Here is a 10813-nt window from a genome sequence, read left to right as displayed (position 1 = left end):
ACAAGAGGATAGTACACAACCGCGGTGACTATACATTGGGCCCATCAGCCGCCACAAAAGGATAGTACACAACTGCGGTGACTATACATTGGGCCCATCAGCCGCCACAGAAGGATAGTACACAACCGCGGTGACTATACATTGGGCACATCAGTCGCCACAAGAGGATAGTACACAACTGCGGGGCCCATCAGCCGCCACAGAAGGATAGTACACAACCGCGGTGACTATACATTGGGCACATCAGTCGCCACAAGAGGATAGTACACAACTGCGGGGCCCATCAGCCGCTACAGAAGGATAGTAGACAACCGCGGTGACTATACATTGGGCCCATCAGCCGCCACAGAAGGATAGTACACAACATGCGGCGAAAGACAGACCCAAGTAATCAATCGGCTAGCATTATTCATGCAAGTCTAATTAATAGTAAATAAAATAAATTAAATATATTTAAATATTAACATTTGTCTCGATCACATATGCCATTAATAATCTGTCTATCGTTAATTTAAACTGTTTATTTGGATTTAATAAAAAAAAAATTGCGGGGGGGGGGGGGGGGGGCGGATGAATGGAGTATTGTTTTTATTCAAAACATTTATGAGTTTAGTTCTATTATTAGTGTATTTATTACAGAAGAATAAATAGTGATTTATGTCTTCCATAGTATAGTAATGGTGCAATTAGGGCTATTATTTTTTTTCGTTTTAAATTTAATTTGATTCAAAGCAACAGAAACACCCATGCGTAGTCTTGATATTATTTTAGTAGCTTTAATGCTAAAAAATGTAGGGCTCTGTGAGGAGACAATATGTTTAATATTGGCGTGCCATGCTCTCGTCCCGTGGTTCCAGTCTATTTGCCACAGGCGATCAATGCATGGCGTAGTGTTATACATATACATATACAGCTCTCAAAGCCGCACACCCTAGTTCCATCCAGCGAAAATAAATTATAATTTGGTTAATCTACAAACCTGTAACACACTTAGATCACGTTTTTATCAAATGGAGTGAAACAGCAGGTTTTATATCGATAAATACCATGGGAATCCCCATGTCCCAATTGCTTGAAATAATTTTGAAAGTTAGTATTCTGATGTCACCGGTAGATGTCGCTCGAAGAACAACAATGCCTACGTCACGATAAATTTCACAGAATGCGCACAGACTTGGGGTGCGTTCTTTTCACCTCTCCTGGACATGTTCCAACTGTTCTGTCCTGGTTGTATCCCCTCTCCAAATATCGTAAGACTTAGCCAAATTATTGGTTTTAAGGGTTTGTAACGTTTTGTATTGAGACACTTACTTGTCTGAACTTTATTGTTACTGAAAATGTTCACGAACTGTGAAGAAAAATCTCACAAATGAACAACAAGCAAACGACAACAAATCGTATGTTGATTGCGCGAACCGTGCACGAAAAAACTGATAACGGTCACGTGGTATACCAACGTCTGTGACGTTTACACAGGAAGATTCGCTCTAAAAATAGATTGGACCTCGCTTGCTTAACGGTTTTTTCTCGAGTGCACTTCGTGGTTTTACAAACATCAGGATTACCAGGATTACCAAAAAGCACTTCAGGTGAATGGAAATGTGTATTCTAAATAATAAAATGTAAGTAAAGTGCAATTTTATTTGTGAAAAAAAAATGGGTTTAATAGCGAAAAACAACGCCGTAATGGTTAACAACTAGCCGTAACTAGGGCGTGTCCCTTTAATAAACTGTTAATAGTGGCATACATATACAGCTCTTAATATACTGTTAGTAGTGTCATACGTATACAGCTCTTAATATACTGTTAGAAGTGTTATACAGCTCTTAATAAACTGTTAGTAGTGTTATACATATACAGCTCTTAATATACTGTTAGTAGTGTTATACATGTACATATAATTACAAACTTTCCGAATTTATACGATTTACTGTATTCTGATTGGCTGACGTCACTAAAAAAACAAGCGTTATTCTTCCATAAACCTCATAAAAATACGTCATCACGGAAGAACAAGATCGATTGGAACTATTTTTAGCTGGATGGGCGAGAAGCCCAATGACCCAGTTCGGTGATCGTTTTAAAAATAGAACAAGGAAGTGACCTGTTTGCTCCATTAAAGGGACATACCCTAGTTTTTAAACACCAAGGCATATTTTTGACTATTTCAGCCGTTTTCAATAACTGAAATCAAACTTTACTTAGAGTTTATGGTTTAGATGATCAGTTTCCGTGCATTCGAAGTGTTTTTGGTCATCCTGGTGTTTTTAATATCACAAAATGCATTTCTCGTATTTTTAGCAACGCACGTGCGTCTGACAAGTAATAATTACGGAGTCGAGTTTTAAGTATATTTTTAGAGTATATTTCACCATTTCAAAGTCACAGACTCATGTTTCACTCAATTGTAACTTTATCCAAATGTGTTACAGGTTTGTAGATTAACTAAACTTAGTTTTTATTTTCACGAGTTGAAACTAGGGTCTGTCCCTTTAAAAAAATAAGGGAAACTGGATGAGATATTCATATTATAAAAAAAAAAAAAATACAATATATTTTTTATTTCTTTTTAATCTGTTAAAAAAAACCCCAAAGCGTCCAATAGTATGCATACATGTATTCCTACGCTTATTTACAGAACATCGTTGACGGTAAGAACGAAAGAAATTATTTTTGATTGTTTTAAGGTACACTTCTTGTACTGTTTGTAATTATAAGAATTGTTTCTCATTTTTTTAGGAATTTATCGATGTATAAAAGTAACAAATGTAGTATAAAATCGCGTAATATACTGTTAGTAGTGTCATACATATACAGCTCTTAATAAACTGTTAGTAGTGTCATACATATACAGCTCTTATATACTGTTAGTAGTGTCATACATACGCAGCTCTTAATATACTGTTAGTAGTGTTATACATATGCAGGTCTTAATATACTGTTAGTTGTGTTATACATATACATATACAGCTCTTAATAAACTGTTAGTAGTGTCATACATATACAGCTCTCAATATACTGTTAGTAGTGTTATACATATGCAGGTCTTAATATACTGTTAGTTGTGTTATACATATACATATACAGCTCTTAATAAACTGTTAGTAGTGTCATACATATACAGCTCTCAATATACTGTTAGTAGTGTTATACATATACAGCTCTTAGTAGTGTTTACATATACAGCTCTTAATATACTGTTAGAAGAGTTATACATATACATATATAGCTCTTAGTATACTGTTAGTAGTGTTATACATATACAGCTCTTAGTATAATGTTAGTAGTGTTATACATATACAGCTCTTAGTATACTGTTAGTAGTGTTATACATATGCAGCTCTTAATATACTGTTAGTAGTGTTATACATATACATATACAGCTCTCAATATACTGTTAGTAGTGTTATACATATACATATATAGCTCTTAGTATACTGTTAGTAGTGTTATACATATACAGCTCTTAGTATACTGTTAGTAGTGTTATACATATACAGCTCTTAGTATACTGTTAGTAGTGTTATACATATGCAGCTCTTAACATACTGTTAGTAGTGTTATACATATACATATACAGCTCTCAATATACTGTTAGTAGTGTTATACATATACATATACAGCTCTTAATAAACTGTTAGTAGTGTCATACATATACAGCTCTTAATATACTGTTAGTAGTGTAATACATATACAGCTCTTAATATACTGTTATTAGTGTCATACATATACAGCTCTTAATATACTGTTAGTAGTGTAATACATATACAGCTCTTAATATACTGTTAGTAGTGTCATACATATACAGCTCTTAGTAGTGTTATACATATACAGCTCTTAGTAGTGTTATACATATACAGCTCTTAGTAGTGTTATACATATACAGCTCTTAATATACTGTTAGTAGTGTCATACATATACAGCTCTTAGTAGTGTTATACATATACAGCTCTTAGTAGTGTTTACATATACAGCTCTTAGTATGCGGTTAGTAGTGTTATACATATACAGCTCTTAGTATACTGTTAGTAGTGTTATACATATACAGCTCTTAGTATACTGTTAGTAGTGTTATACATATACAGCTCTTAGTAGTGTTATACATATACAGCTCTTAGTATACTGTTAGTAGTGTTATACATATACAGCTCTTAGTATACTGTTAGTAGTGTTATACATATACAGCTGTTAGTAGTGTTATACATATACAACTCTTAATATACTGTTAGTAGTGTTATACATATACAGCTCTTAGTAGTGTTATACATATACAGCTCTTAGTAGTGTTATACATATACAGCTCTTAGTAGTGTTGTACATATACAGCTCTTAATATACCGCTGGTAGTGTTATACATCAATCTGATTAACATCAGCTCCACTGGGTCTTTAATTTCCAGTGGATCTGACAGCACTCTATATATAGCCATATCCAGGTGACCTTTCATTCAAGAAATAGACATCACAAAACCGACCAATCAGATTCCAGCTTTCATAGTCTACACGGGTGCTTCACAAACATGGCGTCCGAATTGTTCATGGACCAAGCATTGTAGAAAGCGATGACTTATTTTAATATAAATGTTTTTAAAAAAGAACAACGATCAATATTAGATGCAATACTAGATGGTAGAGATTGTGTGGCAGTATTGCCGACAGGGTATGGAAAACCACTACCATATCAACTGGCGATTCCAGTTAAGCGGCAACTGAAACCAAAGAGTGAGACCATCGGGACAATAATAATTTGCTGTTCCTTAGTCGCACAGACGAAAGATCAAGTGGAACGGCTGAAACGGATTCCTGGTATTTCTGCAGAATATAAAGGTTAGTAAAAAAATTATTGGACAAACGTTAAATTGAAGATAATATAATAATTAATTATTATTAAAGGGACATACCCTAGTTTTTAAACACTAACGCATATTTTTCACTATTATATAACCGTTTTTGATAACTTAAATCATTACTTAGATGTTATTGTTTAGATTATCAAGTTCCGTACATTTGAAATATTGTTGGTCATCCTGGTGTTTTTAATATCACAAAATGTATTTCTCATATTTTTAAAAACGCACGTGCGTCTGAGAAGTAACAGTTATGGAGTCGAGTTTTAGTCTATTTTTAGAGGGTATTTCACCATTTCAAAGTCACACTTATGTTTCACTTAATTGTAACTTTATCCAAATAATCATTCTGTGGCCTACGCCATTAACCAAAATAATATTAGTCTCCGTTGGTTCAGGAGGATGTCAAGATAAGCATTATTCCACACCGTGACCTTGGTTATCGCAAGGTCACGGTTGGCAAGTTTTATCCTGTTGAGAAGGTCCGCATCCGACTTCCCTGTGAGAGGTTGGATTTAGCAATCATCCTCACACAGAGATTCGGGGGGGGGGGGGGCTGGTCCACTGCCTATTGTTTGCCCCCCCCCCCCCCCCCCCCGCCGTATTGACTACTTGAAAGGGGGATTGAGATGTTTGAGGAATGAGGACGGTCTTCATGTTAGCCGCACACCCCGACCCTACCCTCCTCTATGGCCGGGTTTATGTGTCTATAGAAGGGGGCGGTCCCCTTCTGAATCCGCCCTCAGAGGAAAGTGATATATATCCATCTCCACATCCGGTTTAAAAAGTGGAATACTTCTGTTAAATTTAGTAGAGGGAAATTAACGTTTCGTTTAGCCTTGGGGCGTTTTGATTTTGGAACCAAAGTTTTTTCCATGATTAAAAAGTCCAAGTTTTTTTTGTTTGTTTTTTTTTTAGGGGGGGGGGGGGGGGGAGGGGGGACCCCGGACCCTCACCCTGATGAGCAGGCATTCTTACGAGGGGTTTTCTTGGCTACTATGGTAGCGAAATCGTCCTGTGAATCACTACATGGCTCAATGACACAAAGATTGTCCTGCCAAAAGCTAATCGCTGTGACATTGTTTTTCCTTGCACGTTCGGCAACCTTCGGTTTGTTTACATTAGAAACACCACTGGAGATCGCCGAAGTGTGTTTGGCCCCCGTCATGGGGGTCTCCATGGTCGATACCTCTGAGAAATTGGGCCGTGTACGGTCCCCAAAATGACTGATCACTAATCTGCTTGTGTAGACGGATACTTAGTTCAGTGGCCTGGCTAGGGCCGGTTCCAAATGTTTGTATGTAAGACTGGGCAGAGAGGGACCCAAGATTGTCATGGTGCTTACCCTCAACTGGCTCGTTAAAGGGACATTCCTGATTTTGCTGTATTGTATGATGTTGTCACGGGGATCCTATAATACCCGTAACTGAATAAAACACGATTATCCAAATATCTCTCCTAACTGTATATCTATTAGATCTCTCTGTATCGGGCAGTATAATACCCGAGTGGCTCGGCTCTAGGTATAATCAGAGATAAGATCTTATATATATATATATATATATATATATATATATATATATATATATATATATATATATATATATATATTGTTGTGGCCGCGTCCCAAGGATATTAACAAAGTCCAGAGAATACAAATAACATCCACAGATGACAAAGACGAAGTGTTCCAGTTTTCAGAATTATAAATTTATTTAAAAATGATGAGTAAATAGAAATAAAGTTAATGTTCACAGGTAAGTTTCCAACATATAGATAGATCTCTTCCTTTCAGCTCTAGTTATATCAAACCAGTGAGATCTGCATCTCCAATAAATGTAAACAGCTTGCAGTTGCTTATAAATATTGTTTTCATAAAACAAGTTAATTAAATAAAGATGGTAAAGTTAATAAAATTTGACTTTAAAAATATAAGTAAAAGCTATTCCAGTGTCAATTTAAATGTATGCAATGTAATAAAGTTGGAAAGTTGGACAAGGGGACATGTCTTTAATGTTTGTTTGTCAGACCGCGAACAAGTGAGAACAACCCTTGACGTCCATTGACGTCAGCCTTTTATACTTTTTCTTAAATACCACGTGACGTCATAACAGCCAATCAGAAATTACGTCACGCTAGGAAGAGATCTACCTTTACAAAATAAATATCATTTCATTTAATAATTACGTTATGCACACAATTGCTCAATAAATAAAGTAATTGCTTTTTGGTCTAGCTTCCGTTTGCAGTTTACAGTTTATAAATGCACACTCTAAATCCTAAGAAACTTCAACTTTTGTAAATACGTCAGTTTAGCCCCTAGCAAAAGCATTACCAACTTGAAATAATTATTTCTGCGAATTTCTAAAGTGCATAAAGATGAAACTAACATTTCTTAATTGCTTTTTTTAGTCTAAAATTTGCGTAAAACAATTTTACAGAAAAAGCCTTTAGAATATTTATAAAAACGACATTATTAACCAGGCACAAAACACGCTCATTTTGCATAGCAAATACGTTGGGAATTCAAGCTAATAATACAAACAAATTCTAATGTGCATAAATATGAGACTATTATTACACAATTGCTTTTTTGGTCTAATTTCAATGTAAAATAGTTTTAATGAAAAAGCCTTTGGGATTATTGTGAAAACGACATTATTCACTAGGCACAAAGACACGCTAAAGTGCATTGAAAATACATTGGGAATTCGAGCTAATAATACAAACAAATTCTAATGTGCATAAACACGAGACTATTACTACACAATTGCTTTTTTGGTCTAATTTCAATATAAAATAGTTTTAATGAAAAAGCCTTTGGGAATATTATAAAAACAGCATTTTTATACTGTTGTTTACAAACATTGTGTACCGATATATCAGACCTTAGCAACCAGTATGTGTAAACAGGTTCTCAGCGTACAAGGATATAGTTCCTAAAAACACTAATATTACAGTAATCAGTTTTACAGTTATTACTTCACTTAATTAATAAAATGATTTGCCATAATGTACAAACAATATTAGGATACGTTTAACTAAGAAAATAGCTAATCGATCGTACAAGTTTTGGAGGAAAATAAACTTTACTGAAGGGCAAGGTCAATCCCGGCAGCCATGTCAAAACAGTCGATTAAACGGAAATTTATCCCAGGCTTATTTATGAGCCCATGGAATGTTTTCAGTGTGTAAGTACACACACTTTGCAGTTATGGAAATATTTACATCAATAATATTAATGTCAACGTTGTGTCATAGTTTTTATATGCACAGGAATTTGGGAATTAAATAAAGTCGAAGACCGCAAGACCAAAACACGGACCTCAAACATTAAATTAACACATTTAGCGATCGTAATATACTAATATCCCATAAATAAATGACGGCAACTATTTACAAACATAATTTCATACACTATAAACACATTATTATGAAATACAACTAAATGTAGCTCGCATTGTGCATCCAAACGATCACTAATAACAATAGTTACGCAATTTCGTTTTTGCCTATAGTGCGCGACACGGCAAACGGCACTACTAAGAATTTCATTAAACAATAACTATAATAAATGGCATAGTTTCAGACATTACAGAATACAAGCAAATATGCAAATAATTACTACTAAATGTAAAAATAAATATTGCGTTTTGTCCAATATTAAAATTACTTGAGAAAGGTCCACGTCACAGCACAGTTACGAAAATTGTTGGGACAGCCATGACAATATATATATAGCACGTTTAGTTCACTAGAAAACACAACAAAACACAATACACTTTGGAATCTGTATTAACACTACGCTGACAAATGAACTTGCCACAGTAGTTAATTAACAACAACAATATAATAACAACCCAGAACTAATCACTTAATTAGTTAATCACTAGGTGTGTAGTTTACACAATATTCTAATCACTTCACCGTGATACAACACACACACGTGTGATAATTGAGAAACGCTTCCAGGGGAACTTAATTAATAAAGGAATTACAACTCTATTCCTAACTGGTTAATTTTTAATTAACCTTTAACTACTCATTCAGTAACCTTGTAATACAGAATTAATATTGGTACATATCACAATAAAGACAATAACCTACAGTTTACCTAGGTCCTCTAGGATGACCGGCTAAGCTTTATCTTAACAAATACTCGTATAAAAATATTAGAACAGTGAAGTCTACAATTTACTTCGTCAGATTACCGAAGACACTGTCTAAAGAATATTGGTATAATACAGTATTAAAATATTTAAAGTCACATCAATCACATCAATGTTATACAACAGAGCAGAAAAATATATTTACCATGTCCGGACTGAACTTATATAGATCGTTCAGTGGACGACGTCCGTTTCCCCTGGATACTTCCAATGTTTCTCCCCGATACATCTAAAATCCTATCTATTTATTAAAAAATCTCAGAGACAGCGAATATCGCCTGGGGGCACAACGCGGTACCTCACCTATCATGTGATATTGCCACAACTCCCAGAGACGGTATTTTTTTCTTAGATGGTCAGACTTATTGTCGCCATTCCGCTAGCAATACCCCGATCGTAAACCGAACTACCGAAGGTATTACGTAACTACTGGCCACATGGCCTCCACACCTGGTCTAAGTGTGTATTAGGGGGTACGGTCGCGCGGAGGTATTACGTAATCAAGTGCCCAACTGGTCTAAGTACATATTGGGACACAAGACTACCACCGTCGCGCGAGGGTATTACGTAACCAAGCTGCACACAGCCCTCTAAAACAATTAGCATGGCCACAGGCGAAATGATAAGAACATGTTCCGTCACACACCCCCACCTCAAAAAGGATATTTTCTCTACTCTAGGAATAGGGAAATATACTACATTTAAACAAACAAGAGTGCGTTAACTGACGGATCCGGGCATTTATAACACATAGTAATAAGGTGACTACCAGTAATCACACTGAGTCTCTGAGTCCCTGGTATACAATAGTATATATAAAAACAAAAACAGAAATCAAGAATGTCAACACATTATCATAACGTTCAACTTCGGGACAGGGCATCAGCGATTACATTGGATGTGCCCTTGATATGTTCAATGGTAATTGGGAATTCCTGCAGAACATGACTCCATCTCAAAACTCTCTGGTTGGTGGCTTTCATTCTGTGAATGAAAGTAAGCGGATTATGGTCAGTAAAGACAACCACTTGATGCAATGCCGATTTCACGTAGATCTGAAAATGCTTCAGAGCTTGTACCATGGCCAAAGCTTCCTTCTCTGTAGTGGAATAGTTCACCTGGTGTTTGTCAAACGTTTTGGAGAAGAAACTTACAGGATGGTCCAGTCCATTTTCGTCTGCTTGGAACAGCAAAGCTCCAGCTCCTACGTCACTGGCATCCACAGCCAGCTTGAAAGGCATTCGGTAGTCTGGTGCTGCCATCACAGGAGACGAGGAGAGCATCTGCTTAAGACGGTTGAATGACTTCTTGCATTCATCTGACCACTGGAACTTCGTTTCCTTCTTTAGCAGCGATGTGATGGGGGCAGCTACCATCGCAAATTTAGCACAGAAACGACGATAATAACCGGCCATACCAAGAAACCGGCGAACTTCACGACGGTTGGTCGGTGCAGGATACTGGCTGATGCTTAGTGTCTTGGCCTGCAGTGGGGCGACGCAACCATGTCCGACAGTATAACCTAAGTAGGTCACTGAAGCTTTCTCGAATTCACATTTGCCCAGGTTCACAATCTAGTTAGCTTTCTGTAGGTGACTGAATATTTGTTGTAAACCGGTTAAATGTTCATCCCAAGTGTCAGTGGCTAACACCACATCGTCCAGATACACACTGACGTTTTCTAAGTCTGATAACACGTGGTTCATCATCCTTTGAAAGGCAGCAGGGGCAGTCTTCAAACCAAACGGCATCACTCGAAATTGGAAGAGGCCATCAGGTGTGATGATCGCCAGAATG

The sequence above is a fragment of the Gigantopelta aegis genome, chromosome 11, assembly GCF_016097555.1.
Source record: "Gigantopelta aegis isolate Gae_Host chromosome 11, Gae_host_genome, whole genome shotgun sequence".
Classification (NCBI taxonomy): domain Eukaryota; kingdom Metazoa; phylum Mollusca; class Gastropoda; order Neomphalida; family Peltospiridae; genus Gigantopelta; species Gigantopelta aegis.
The sequence above is the reverse complement of the archived record's forward strand: the minus strand, read 5'-3'. Positions refer to the sequence as shown.